Consider the following 14376-nt stretch of genomic DNA (forward strand, 5'->3'; position numbering starts at 1 on the left):
CATATTTAAGATGCTCAAGGCCAGGCACGCTGGCTCACGCCTGTAATCCCAACACTTTGGGAGCCCGAGGTGGGTGGATCACCTGAGGTCAGGAGTTGGAGACCAGCCTGGCCAACATGGTGAAACCTCGTCTCTACTAAAAATACAAAAATTAGCCAGACATGGGGGTGCGCACCTGTAATCCCAGTTACTCAGGAGGCTGAAACAGGAGAATCTCTTGAGCCCACGAGACAGAGGCTGCAGTGGGCCAAGATTGTGCCATTGCACTCCAGCCTGGGCCAAGAAAGCAAAACTCTGTCTCAAAAATTTTAAAAAAAGATGCTCTAGAAAAGAAAATGTGAGTTTCACATACAGCTGAATTAACTTTCAAGAAGAAAGGAACATAAAAACAAATATGAACAGGCAAGAACTCAGAGAGTTCTGTTCCCATGGAATGTTCCTGAAGATTCTTTCTGATCACTCACTTCAGATACCCAAGATCACTAGAGAAACAATGGCGCAATGGCTGAAGGTGAGCATTAAATGCTATTTCACATTTGTTTATCTGTAGGTGGCCAGTGGATCATTGCTGTTTTCTTTTTATTGAAAGTCAACCGTTTTCTGAGATTATATGTGAGGATTGTTAATTTTGTGCTGATTTTCCTAGGTACACAGAGTGCCCTTTTGATATTGTCTGCTATTTTAATCCAAGAACATTTTCATAAAATGTATTTGTTTTCATCCATTGCTTGGATATTCTTTTCAGAAATTCTGAAATTTTACTTGAAATTATATATAATTACCTCTTTGTGCTGCAAAAAAAAAAATGTTAAAGTGAAAGAAATACTGTCTTCTCTTGATCATCCCTATTTTCCTTAAGTTCTATTCATAGCACAGTTTGAGTCGTTATTGTTCTAACACAAAGTCTAGACAGACAGATGGCTCCACTGAGCAGCGAGGAGAAGGTGAAACAGTTCCCTCCACTCTGGTGAGGCCTGAGAAAAGGACGCTGCACCCTACTGAGTGACACGTGGGTCATGACGCATTGGCTTTTCATCACAAGGACAGCTAGGAATAAAGAGCCGGAGCGGGGAGTTACAGCTCTGGCAGGGAACTGCTTGAGGATGGCTTTTGCAGTGAGACCACACTCCTTCATTCCTCTGCATGCATGCTGTCTACAGTGCACCGTGAATCTGTGGGAATGACAAACTATGGGAATGATTGGAACTCAATTCTCAGCCATCTGTAAGAAAAACACAACTTACATACGTACATAGCCAGGGAAAAATCCAAACCCCTTTCAAATTATGGAAAGTAGTTATTTGAGTCATGGATATGCAGAGGCACTTCTTCTAAAAAATCAGAGTAATAGAATAAATGGATTTTATAGGATGGCATGAGCTAGGAGGCAGGAGTCCAGAAAAGTGTCAGGGAACTGAGTCGATTGGATTCAGTAACTCAGGGCTAATGCAAAAGAGCAAGTGGCTAATGACAGGAGAATTTTAATCCGGAAGACAGCTACGCATGTGAGCAGATGTGTGTGTGTGAATCTATCTTACCTGAAAGAAAGCCAGCCCACTCAACCTGTGTCCCACTGCCCACAGGAACCCCTACCAAGCTCTGTTTGTCTCTCCCAAACCCTCTCTGAGCTGTGGGAAGGAGGAAGCCCCTGGCTTCTCCCCTGAGGGCTTCCCACACTCAGAGCACCTCCTTGAGGGAGGGAGTAGGAGCCTCCTCCAGCCCCTGAACAGGGGAACTCAGCACAGAGCTCATCCCCCTGAAAATGCTTTCTCAGTCACATGTTTCCACTAGAAACATGCAGAAAGCATCCTTCCAGATCCACTCACTTCTCTAACCACACAAGCAACAAGAAGAAAAACAGGAAAAAATTGGCCACCAACCCAATTAACACAAAATAAATCTGTGGACTGTCAATCACATGTAAGGGGTGCCAAAAGCAACAAAGCCCAAGAACATTTCCATCAATCCTAAAGGGAGCCAAGGACATGCTAACGGGTGAGAAGAGGGGTACGGACATTTCAGAAACTGTCAAGACCAAGCACAGTTAGGAGAGAGCCACCCCAAGAAGGACCGGTTGAAGGCAGCATCAGCTTAGACAAGAGTGCAAGGGCTGCAGGGAACAGGTGGAAGGGGACACCTGGAGGTGGAGATCTGGCAGGTATCAGAAAGCAATGTAATAAGACGCCTTCTAAAAATCAGGGACTCTTCCGGGGTCTGAGTCTGGTTGCATCCTCAGAGATAGATGAAGCTTTGCTGCACCCCCATGTTCCTCTGACCATATAGCTGCCCACAGGGACCTTCTGTAAGTTTAGCAAACAGAATCCAATGACACACCCCATGACCAGAGAAAATGTATTCTGGAGAAGCAAAGGGGCATTAGGAAATCTGTTCTATTATCCGTATTAGTAGGTCTGAGAACAAACAGTTGCCAGAAAATCTCTATGGATATTGAAAACTCTTGACAAAACACGTCTATCTTTGATTTTAAAAAAATAAATATCAAATAAGATACTGGATTTCACTTACTGTGAGTCAAATGAAATGTTTTCATTCAACTCAGAAAAAAAGACAAGAATAGCCACTATCACTGTTAGTATCTACTGCAAATATTTGCTAAAGCAACTAGACAAAAAAAGAAATTGGATATCAAAAAACTAGTGAAAAGGAGTAAAATATAGTAAACTCTTTTTTGCAGATTGCATTTATATGTATATGATCCAACAGAATCCACTGAAAAATTACTACAAAGGGTAAAAAGTTAGTAAGCTCACAGGACAAAATGAAGTGTAGAAATCAGTCATCCCTCTGTAATGGTCAACACATCACCATCCAGGGCCACAGAAGCCAGCTAGAAAGTACAAGTGAAGAAAAGATACTGCTAGCAAGAATAGCAACCAAACAGCTAAGAAAATGCCTTGGAGTCCTCTTAACAGGAACGTTAAAGCAAAAACAAATAAACAGAAGTTGAGAAAAATCTGAAAGACACACAAGTAGATTTGAACATAAGGAACAGCATACAGACCGACCTCAGATATACTGTGGGTTCCATTCCAGACCCCTATAAACATCACCACAAAGGCAGTCACACAAGGATTTTGTTTCCCAGTGCATTTAAAGCTGTGTTTATGGTATACTGCAGTCTATAAAGCATGCAACAGCACTGTGCCTAGAAAACAATGTACATACCCTAATTAAGTGTTTATTGATAAAAAGTGCTGGCATTCATCCCAGCATTCAGCAAGTCCTAATCTTTTGTGGTGGAGATGTTTCAGCATTGACAGCTGCTGACCGATCAGGGTGGTGGCTGCTGAAGGTTGGGTGGCTGTGGAATTTTATTAAAATAAGGTGACAATGAAGTTTGCTGCATTAATTGTGCCTTTTGTGAAAGGTTTCCTCGTAGCATGCAAGGCTGCCTGATAGCATTTTACCCACAGTAGGACTCCTTTCAAAACTGGAGTCCGTCTCTCAAAGCCCTCCGCCACTTCACCCAATTCAATTTACGTAATATTTTAAATCTTTTGTTGTTATTTCAACAGCGTTTGCAACATCTTCACCAGGAGTACATTCCACGTAAGAAACCACGTTCTTAGCTCAAATGCAAGAAGCGATTTTTCTTCCTTTCCAATCTATCATGAGATTGCAGCAATTCAGTCCTCGCTTCAGGCCCCACTTCTCCTCTCCATTCTCAAGCCATTTCCACACCAGCAATCACTTCCTCCACGGAAGGTCTGAACCCTGCAAAGTCATCCAGGAGACCTGAAGTAAACTTATTGAAACTGCTGTGAATGTTCCTATTTTGATCCCGACCCACAACTTCCAAATGTTTCTATTGGCGTCTAAAATGATGAATCCTTTCCTGGTTTCATCTTGCCCAGACCCATCAGATGAATCACTATTTACGGCAGCCTAATGAAATGTCTTTCTTTTTCTGCATGTATCTCTTTTTGACATTTTTAAAATGTATTTGTGTATTTATTAACAAATAATAATTTTACACATTTATGGAGCACATAGTGATACTTGATACACAAAAAATATGATGATCAGATTGGGGTAATTGTGTGTCCATCATCTGAGACATTTCTCAGTTCTGCGTGTTGAAAAAGTTCAATATCCTCCTAGCTATTTGAAACTGTATAATATGTTGTCTCTAGTCATGCTACAGCAGAATCAGACCCTAAAATTTATTCTTCCTATCAAGCTATAATTTCGTATCCTTTAGCAAATTTCTCCCCATCCCTCCCTTCTTCCTGCCCTTCCCAGCCTCTAGGTTCCTCTGTTCTACTTTTTACTCCTACAAGATAAACTTTTCATAGCTTCCACACAGGAGTAAGCACATGCAGCATTTCAACCTTCTTTTCTAGCTGATTTCACTTCACATCCTGTCCTCCAGTTTCATCCGTGATGCAGAAAAGGACAGGATTTTATTCTTTTTGTGGCCAAGAAGCACTCTGTGGTTATGTATACCACGTTTCCTACATTTCTTAAATAATAATCCTCAAAAGTTGAAATGACTCCTTGATCCGTGGGCCGCAGAATGGATGTTGGGTTAGCAGGCATGAAAGCAGCATTAAAACGTGGAGATCCAGAGTTCGTCCCTGGCGGGAATGTCAGCGCGTGAAATCAGGATGAACATTAGTTGGGTTAATGTGGCAAGGCTGCAGACGTTTACAGCCTGTGGCTCAGAAATTCTACTTCCAGGTGCCAAACACAGACAATTCTTGCTTATGGGCTCTGGGATGAGGCAGGGAAAAGGTCACAGCAGGAGAACCGCATTGTAGGAAAAGATGGGGGGGGGGCAGGTGCAGAAAGGGTAGGGCAAATGAGCATTGCAGGGTATTCACAGGACGCATCCTACGCAGAAAACAAAACGAACTGCACATAGCTAACTTCGTCCTGTCTTGAGTTGAAAAGAATATGCATGTATGACGCAAAGAAAAAGCAAAGAAAGATGATTTAGGGTTTAGATTGTGTAGGAACAGGGAGAAAAGGCCGGAGGACTCCACAATAAATAGGAATTGCCTTAAACCGGGTGGTACGTGGGGTCCCACGCAGTTCTATTCTTCCATCCTTATGCTCAGGATTTATATATGTTCAGTACTTTTAAAACAATCACACAGAAAGCCTGCTTTCTTCATCCCCTCTTGAGCTCTGGGCATCTTGCTTGCTAAGGGTAGTGCTGAGAAGTGGCGGCCAGACCTGAGCCACTTGGTTCCACATATCCCGCAGGGGTGGCCGCCCCTTCTCTCCAGGCTTTGTGGCATCAGCACCTTTGATCTCAGGGTCTCAGCCAACACCCGTCCTGTATCCTCCATGACAGTCCCATGTGGTAGAAACCATCATTACTGAGGCCCAGTCGCCTTAATCAAGGGCTAGTACAGGCTGGCCCAGTGTCCACGCATGGCCACGTCTCTGCCCTTCACCCCTGGGCTGCAATCGCCTTAATCAAGGGATAATGCAGGCTGGCCCACGGTCCAGGCATGGTCACGTCTCTGCTCATCACTGCTGAGCTGGCACCACCTCCCTTGGCTCCCTGGACCTGACTTGTTTAAAGGCAAGTTTTGTTCTTCAAGTAATTTTCATGGCTCTTTAGTTGTATTAAGGTTATTACTAGTGTAGTTCTCATTTTAAAACTCATTTTACAGTATTAAATTTTTTAAAACCTAAATGTTTAGACACATTTTATGGCTTCTTGGAGATTCTCTATTAAATTTTAAGCCAATCCAGTAGGAATATTTTTAGACTAAAACTCAGTTCTAAATGACAGCTGATGTTCTATTACAGAATAAGATTTCTATACATGTTTTACTATTAATTTATATATACACACACTATGTGTATATATGCAGACATATCAAATTAAAACAACAAACTGCATATCCTGATTCTTAACACATTCATAGTGAAAGTAAATAACTTCTCATTCTTGTTACCTTCCTAACACTGAATTCCTTACTCGTTACAGAAGAAAAAAGCCTCAGAAATATTAATCATTTCAATAGTTTCCTTAACATTATTTTAGAATATATTGTCCTGTCAATACAAACTTTATCATCAAGACGGGCTCACCATGCAAGACCTTACACACATTAGCTTGTCGTTCTTTTAATACTCATCGTGATGTAGGAATTACTGTCTCCATTATACCTGGGGAAGCAAACCTCAGAGCAGAGTGGCTGAGTCAGGGCTGGACATCTAAGGCACGGTGGGGTCAAGGATGGAATTGCTTGGTCTTTCCAGTGTACCATCCTTTTTCTGGGTGTGCTGTAAAAGACATAGCTGTCATACAGCCATAACTCATACCTCAAAGTGTTCATTTCAGGATTATTTGAAATAATCTGTAGGGAGCACTTTCACAATATCTAGTTTAAATAAATCACTCCAAGAATGTCAGTGTTTATTACTATGCTGTGTATAGTATTATTCTATCCATCGAGAAAAACTAAACCAGGTAATTGGGTCAGCTTTCTGTTTTGACTTGGTTTGACTTGGTTTTTCAAACTGGAGTTACAGAGGCCACAGTCTTGAGAGACTGTGGCTCAGGCTTGAGCAGAAGAAAGAGGAGATTGTTGGGAATACACAGGAAGACCTGCGACCTCTCGTGGCGTCACCATTCATGTCCCGCCTTTCCTAAGAAAACAAAATTATCAATGTTGATAGTACTGTAAGCTTTTTTGAAAATCAAATGTGCCGTGCAGAGAAAAGCTCTTTGGAAATTTTTACAGTTGAGTTTGGAAGACACTTTTATTATCAACATCCCCAGTGATAGAGAGAAAAAATCTGAACTTTATCCTTCGCATCTCTGTTACTGAACATTCTTAATTTTGGAATAGAGATAAAAAATTTGACTGCAGAGAGGGAATCAGATTGAGAGCTCATCTGTCCATGCATTGGGCAGTAATTATTGATTGTCTGCTATATGATGGGAAAGATGGAGTCCTTGTGCCACGGACAGAGCAGGGAGTATCATGGCCCCGCTCCCACGAGCCCGTTTCCAGAACTGTGACGAGTTCTACAAAGGAGACACATGGAGTATCAGGAGCCCGTGAAACAGAGAGGCACTGCTCAGAGGACATCGGGAGAATGCTCCCTGGGGACTCTTCCCTAACTGGAGACCTGCAGCTTTGTGGTCAGTCCACATGTGGGCTGTGGCAGGAATTGGTCCACGGAGACAGAGAGGCGTGCTGGAACCTAGACAGAATGAATGGCATGGCTTCAGGAGACTGTAGGCCTGAGGGAGGAGGAAGAGCAAAACAGCAGAGGAAGAACCAGAGTACAGCAGTGCGTAACGGAGCTGGTCCCTTCTGTAAGAACCAGGGTTTCATGGGCCAGGGCACCATGCAGGACCATGCATGCAAGTCGCTGCCCCAACAGAGTGCCTAGGAGGGAAGTGCTTATCTGCAGCTTCTGTTTGCCCTTGGTCAAGGGTATCCCCTTGGGAGGATTTCCCTAGCCCTGCCAGGTGCATGTGTCCACCAGAAGAGGGGTCCTGCGGGATCCAAGCCTGTCACAGCGCCTTGCCCGCAGGAGCCTCAACAAGCAGATACGGTAAAAGTGCTTATTATATAAACTTTTTAACGTTTCTGCTTGGGGGAAAACATGACATTCAAATAGTTTCTCTCATTTATTGTGCCTTTTGATGTGCCCTGATCCACAGAACAGCAGTGTTCCTTAGACACAGGCAGAGCAAGGATTTCACAAAGACAGAAAGAGCAAAGATGAGCACTTTCTGTTTCAAAGGCTTGGACTGGCCTTTTCATTACACCAACCACAGCAACATAAAACATTAAAGGTAAAATCTAATTGAGTTTCCTTGGTTACAAGTGGAAATCTCCAATAATGCTTTTTATGTTCCAACACATGGGGATCTTCACAATGGAAAATATAACGCAATTATTTTATTATTACAGTTCAAAATCAGGAGAGGTCACGCAGGCCCAGATGACAACCCACTCAGTAAAGACTCAAACCAGTGAGCACATCTAAACCATTATGTAGAAAACATGGAGGATCACCCTTCCAGGATATCCTTATTATTACTGGAATCTACAGCTCTATGCTGTACATCGCTTGGCTCTGCTGGTTTTCAAGGGTTTTAATTTGGTTTGGTTTGGTTTGGTTTGGTTTGGTTTGGTTTGGTTTGGTTTGGTTTGAGTTAGTATGGTTTGGTTTGGTTTTTGAGAGAGGGTCTTGCTCTGTTGCCCAGGCTGGAGTGCAGTGGTGCAATCTTAGCTCACTGCATCCTCAACCTCCTGGGCACAAGCAAGCCTCCCACTTAGCTTCTTAAGTAGCTGAGACCACAGGCATGAATTACCACATCTGGCTTTTTTTTTTTTTCTGTATTTTTTATAGAGACAAGGTCTCACTATATTGCCCAGGCTGGACTCAAACTCCTGACTCAAACAATCCTCTTGCCTCAGCCTCCAATCGCAGTGGCTCATGTCTGGGTTTACAGGCATGAGCCACTACAATTGACCTAGTTTACAAGTCTTTAGTAATTTATTTTTGCAAAAAAAAAAATTGATATTAGATACGATGATAGTTATAAAAAAAATACCTTCATTACACTTTATCTCCTCTAAAAGTCAGCAGAGATGATGCCTCCTGCGATCCCACCATTCCATTCAAAAACCACAGCAAAACTTGGACTGCAGGTCAAGCTTCTCAAAAGCAGGGATGAGATCTTATTCATCTTTTTATTCTGATATTTACCTAATTCCATCTACCTAATTCTGTCCAGTTCACTCTGCACCTAAGTTAGACCTTGACCCAGAAGATGCCTGTGGAGAGCCCCTGCTGTGTCTCGGCAGATGATGGAGGCAGGTGTGGAAAAGGAACAAAGATTCCACCTTGGGGAGCTCAGAGTCTATTGTGGAAACGAACACAACAACTGGTAACTGCCAGGCAATGCCGTCGGTGGTAAGAGAGCCATAAGAATGACATGGTGGGATTCGGGGACTCAGGGGGAAAGGGTGGGAAGGGGTGAGGGATAAAAGACTACAAATTTGGTTCAGTGGATATTGCTAAGGACACAAGCGCACCAAATAGTTGGGCTAGAAAGAGTTTCTAGCCTGTACTCTTCAAGGACTGTGCGAGGTTCTGCCATTACCATATTTATAAGCTAACAGGTTAGCCTTTGTGATATGTTTACATTCTCCTTTTTTTATTTAGTGAATCTTTATATTGTAGATTTATTTATCAAGGACAGATATTTTTAATGCCTGATGTTTTTGAAATGCCTGATCAGGGTTTATGAGATGATATTCTTTTTCTCCGAAGACAATCATAATGAATAATATAAGATATATCCTAATATTAAGACATTCTTGCATTTACAAAATAAATTCTATTTGATCATGGTTTACTATTAAAACAAAAAAAGTACATTGATTTTCATGGCCTATGTTTAATTTTATGTCAAATCATGTCTTCCATTAATATATTATGTACTATTATACATCATTTAATCTGAAATTGACCATTACCCTCATTTGAAAAATAGTAACTTTTTAAATTCTTAAAACAAATTTTTTAGCAAAATTAGAACTGATGCTGAATACATGAATTTCAGTTTTCAGTGAGTTAAATTATTGGATTTATAATGTTGCTTTGGGTACCTGCATATACTTATGTATTGAGCCCCTGAAAGCATTTCACTGTTTACTTGGTACATGGGGCAGGCTAACAACATGTGAGTCTAAAACAAGAAAAGATCATATAGACACTTCTCAAAAGAAGAAATACAAGCAGCCAACAAACATAGGAAAAAATGTTCATCATCAGTAATGCTCAGAGAAATGCAAATCAAAACCACCATGAGATAAAATCTCACACCAGACAGAATAGCTATTTTTAAAAAGTCAAATAGGAATGGATGCTGGCAGGCTGCAGAGAAAAGGGAATGTTTACACACTGATGGGGCAATGTAAGTTAGTTCAGCCACTATGGAAAGCAGTTTGGAGATTTACCAAATAACTTAAAACAGAGCTACCATTCAAGCCAGAAATCCCATTGCTGGGTATATATCCAAAAGAAAATAAATTGTTTCAACAAAAAGACAAGACTTGCCATGTTCATCACAGAATTATTACAATAGCAAAGATATAGAATCAACCTAGGTGCCCATCAACGGTGGATTGAATAAAGAAAATGTGGTACCTACACATCATGGAATACTGCACAGCCATGAAAAGAATGAAATCATGTTCTTTGCAGCAACATGGATGTAAGTGGAGGCCATCATCCTAAAATAATGAATGCAGGACACAAAACCAAATACCCATGTTCTCACCTATAAGCGCGAGATGAACATTGAGTGCACAGGGAATAAAGATGAGAACAGCAGACACTGCGGACTTCTAGAGGAGGGAGGAAAGGAGCAGGGGATCGGCTTAAACACTGCCTATTGGGTACTGTACTCACTGCCTGGGCAACAGGATCACTTGTACCCAAAACCTTAGCATCACATAATATAACTGTGTAACAAATCTACACAACCCCCTATACCTAAAAGTTGAAATTATCTTTTTAAAAAAGATAAGCATTATTGTTCTTTTTTAAAAAAAAAAAAAAAAAAAAAAAAACTCCTTTCAGCACTTTGGGAGACCGAGGTGGGTGGATCACAAGGTCAAGAGATCGAGACCATCTTGGCCAACATAGCAAAACCCTGTCTCTACTAAAATACAAAAATTAGCTGGGCATGGTGGTGTGCACCTGTAGTCCCAGCTACTCGGGAGGCTGAGGCAGGAGAATTGCTTGAACCCAGGAGGCAGAGGTTTCAGTGAGCTCAGATCAGCCACTGAACTCCAATCTGGCACCTGACGACAGAGAAAGACTCCGTCTCAAAAAAAAAAAAAAAATTTCCTTCTGTGTTTTGGGGCTGGCTCTTTGTTGCCAGGTTAAACCATGAGGTAAGATGCTGTATCATTGATTTTCTAGGGGGTCTGGAATGAACTCATTTTATTAGCTTATTTCTGGAATATACAACATTAATGTAATCCACTGTATGTAAAAGGGCTTTTAGCACCACTATTAATCACAAATATAGCACATGAAAAAATATATATAATGATCTGAAAATTCTCATCATAAAATTCTGTATTAGCCTGAAAGAAAACATTATAATTCAGATCCAAAATCATTAGCTGTTTCTCTTTTGTTATGTTTTGTTTTATTTTATGGACCATACAATGCCTCTTTGGGGCAATGTATTTCCACAAGATATATGTTGAATACATACTAGTAGATTATGCTACTTAATATTATTTTGTGACATTTATTAGAAGGAAATAATGCCTGTAAACTAAACACCTTCAGCCTCTGTGTTAATAGTAGCCACACACTCAACACGAGCTTTCCAACCAAGTAGTTGTTCCTTGTTCGTCTCTAATGGCATTAATTACTTGGATTCACACTGATTTATCTACCATTTTTTCGTAGTCAGATAAAAAATTTTCAAATGTAACAAAAATTATGTTGTGTCTTTGTTTTGGAAAATTATTACATTCGTGATGTCATAAAAACTGAAAACAAAAATTCCTCATTCTACATTTAACACATTTCATGGATTTTCCTTAGAAGTAAGGTGTCATTAAAGTTTCAGAGATATTGTCAATGACGCATTGATTTAGAGTTGGGAAATAATCCCAAATTGCTAAATAACTTTAAAAAAATAAAGGATTCAAGTTTCTAACTCTATCCAAAATGGAGTAATCTTGCTGCAGACTGTAAATATCACAAAGTGCAACTAAAAACCACAGACAAAATACAAATCCTGATATATCAAAAATAACAGCAAGCAGCCCACAGTGCGTCTCTTGTTTTTTGTTTTTGTTTTCTGTTTTGTTTGCTTTGCTTTTTTCTTTTATCTCCAGCTTTGACCCAAGCATAGGCTGGCTAAGGCAAACTACTGAATAATACAAATGGACAATAAAACCTTAAGAAAAGAGTGTGCTTCTCAACAGAATTGGAAGAGTGGGCTTCTCTGAGCTTTCAGAGAATGGAAGCTATTTTGGAAGAATATATTTTTGGAAGAAATTAGTTTTCTTCTATCTCTCTCTCCCTCCATCTCTCTCTTTCTCTCTCTTCTTCTCTTTCTCTCCCTCTGTCTCTCTCTCTCTCCAGGCCTTGCCATGAGGACTGCCTCAGTTACAGAGGTACAATACACATAAATAATAAGAGAAAACCCATCCATTAAAGAAAAGAACCATAAAAGGAAGCTCCAGTTATGTAAAGATTGAGGAGGATAAAGATCCTTTTTTTTTTTTTTCTGTTTATTTTCTCTCCTTGCTTCATCCTGCAGGTAGGACCAGTTGACAGCATTATGTACCAAGGAGAGTGGCTAAAACTCCAAAAATACTTCTAAAACAACAGAGCAAAGACTTTGAAAGCAAAACTGATACTGTAAAAACAAAAGAAGAATTAGTCATAGATCCCCAGAGGGAAAAAAAAAAAAAACAATAGAAAACTGTATATAAATGTAAAGCTTCAAATAATAAAAAAGAAAACAAGGAAAGGAGACCAGAAAAATGAAAAACAGAATAAAACAAAAAATAATAAAAGGATAGGTCTAAACATATTCATTTCTATAATTATATTAAATTATTTAAACACACTAAAAGAGATGAATTGCTGGGTTGGCTTTAAAAAACAAAATTCAACAGTATTCTGTTTTAAGAAAATTTACTTTAACAGTATAGGTATATTAAAAGTAAACGGAGGGACAAATATCCACAATGCAAAAGAATACTAGAGTGGCTTTATTAATATAAAAACAAATCAACCTTAGAACAAAACAGTTACCAGGGACAAACACACACACACACACACACACACACACACACACACACACACACACCAGAACATATCCAAGATGAACCAAGTACCAATGACGAAGCACGGAAGCCAAAATAGCTTTATTTACGATGGTAGATCTAGTTTTGCAGTCAGAGATCAGTACTTCCTCATGTTCATTCAAAGGCTAAAAGCCATATTCCTTTTTACCCTAGATAATGTAAATTACGAAATTTTCCTGAATGTCAGGAGCTTTCTTCGCCTATTATTACATCTCCTGCATCATTTGAAAACAACAAGATCATACTGAGAAACAAAGTTCCAGAGAAGAAATCAATTTAACAGAGAAAGTAAAGGAGAATGCGACACCAATCAGGAATACAACTGCTAAAGCGACCAGTAATTTGAGAATAAGAAGTAGATTTGCCAAGCATAAACCAACTCTTGAGAAGATTTTAGGGACCAAAAGATTTGATGATTATCAGGAAGTTTCCAGTTTGTGTGTAACCAAAGGGGAAGAACCGGAAACTCCAAGAGAAGCAGAGAAAAACGCTTCCAGCTCAACAGAATTGAAAAATAAAAACCTCTGATCAGTTACAACAGCAGAGAATAAAACGCAGAGCAAATTGGTGTGTGTACATGGTATCAAAGGGACCAGTATTTCTCAAGAAGTAACCCTAACTGAAAAATGAAAATCAAGACGAGAGCTCTTAAGAGTTTCTGTCAGTTGCTCCAACCCCTTCCTCTGAGAAAGGGCCCCGCACACTTGGTTTGGATAGGGGTCTTGGTGAAAATGCTGCTGAAGAGACCCAGATAAAGGACTCTAAAGGAGACAGTGTGCTTACACTTCCTGTGCCAGAGCATACATCAACAAGTATTCCACAAGTCCAACAAGAGAATATAATTAATCCTCAAGACCTAACAGTCGGTCTCGTTGCTAATGTACCTCAAGATGGAGATGAACATGCATTTATTTTAACCCAGCAGAAATTTCAACCAATGCAGTAGAAGAATACCAATGCCACTGCACAGTTAATGCCAAACCCTTTACTGCCAGCCCCCATATTGGTCAAATTAGTGAATACTGAAGCAAGGGTGACATGAGTATTTGTTTACCAGCAACGTCAGTTGGTCAAGATGTCATGGGCTTATCTATTTCCAGAAGAGATGATTCTCAAACACCTCCTGATAATTTGGATCTTGTATGTAGGAAGTGATTTCACTGCAGGCTTGATGAAAATGACCACGTTCATCCTGCCAAAAAATGTTCGCTCTCTTTAAGAGCTTATTGTCAAGACTATACCTCTGATGTGCACTCGAGGGAATTAACAAGTGTTTTTGAGGAAACGGGGGAGTCTCACAAGTGACAAGATATTTTTCCTACCTCAGGAAGCACACTGACAACTCCAGAACTTCAAAAAGAGCAAGTCTAACCAATTTTTCAGAGCAAAGGCTCTAGACCTCCTGATACATGCATAGAATGTGCCTCAATTGCCCCAGGTTGAAATGATTGCATCTGATAAGGAAGAAAGAACTGATGCAGCTCTTAAGTCTGAGCAAGACAGCAGAACATCATCTTCAGAA

General features: G+C 40.3%; 1 pseudogene; it reads left to right on the forward strand.

Moving 5' to 3' along the window:
* The first annotated feature begins 10304 nt into the window (after positions 1 to 10304).
* LOC141580997 (transcription factor TFIIIB component B'' homolog) lies at positions 10305 to 14073 on the forward strand (annotated as a pseudogene).
* The last annotated feature ends 303 nt before the right edge of the window (positions 14074 to 14376 follow it).

The sequence above is a fragment of the Saimiri boliviensis genome, chromosome 13 (genome assembly GCF_048565385.1).
Source record: "Saimiri boliviensis isolate mSaiBol1 chromosome 13, mSaiBol1.pri, whole genome shotgun sequence".
Classification (NCBI taxonomy): Eukaryota; Metazoa; Chordata; class Mammalia; order Primates; family Cebidae; genus Saimiri; species Saimiri boliviensis.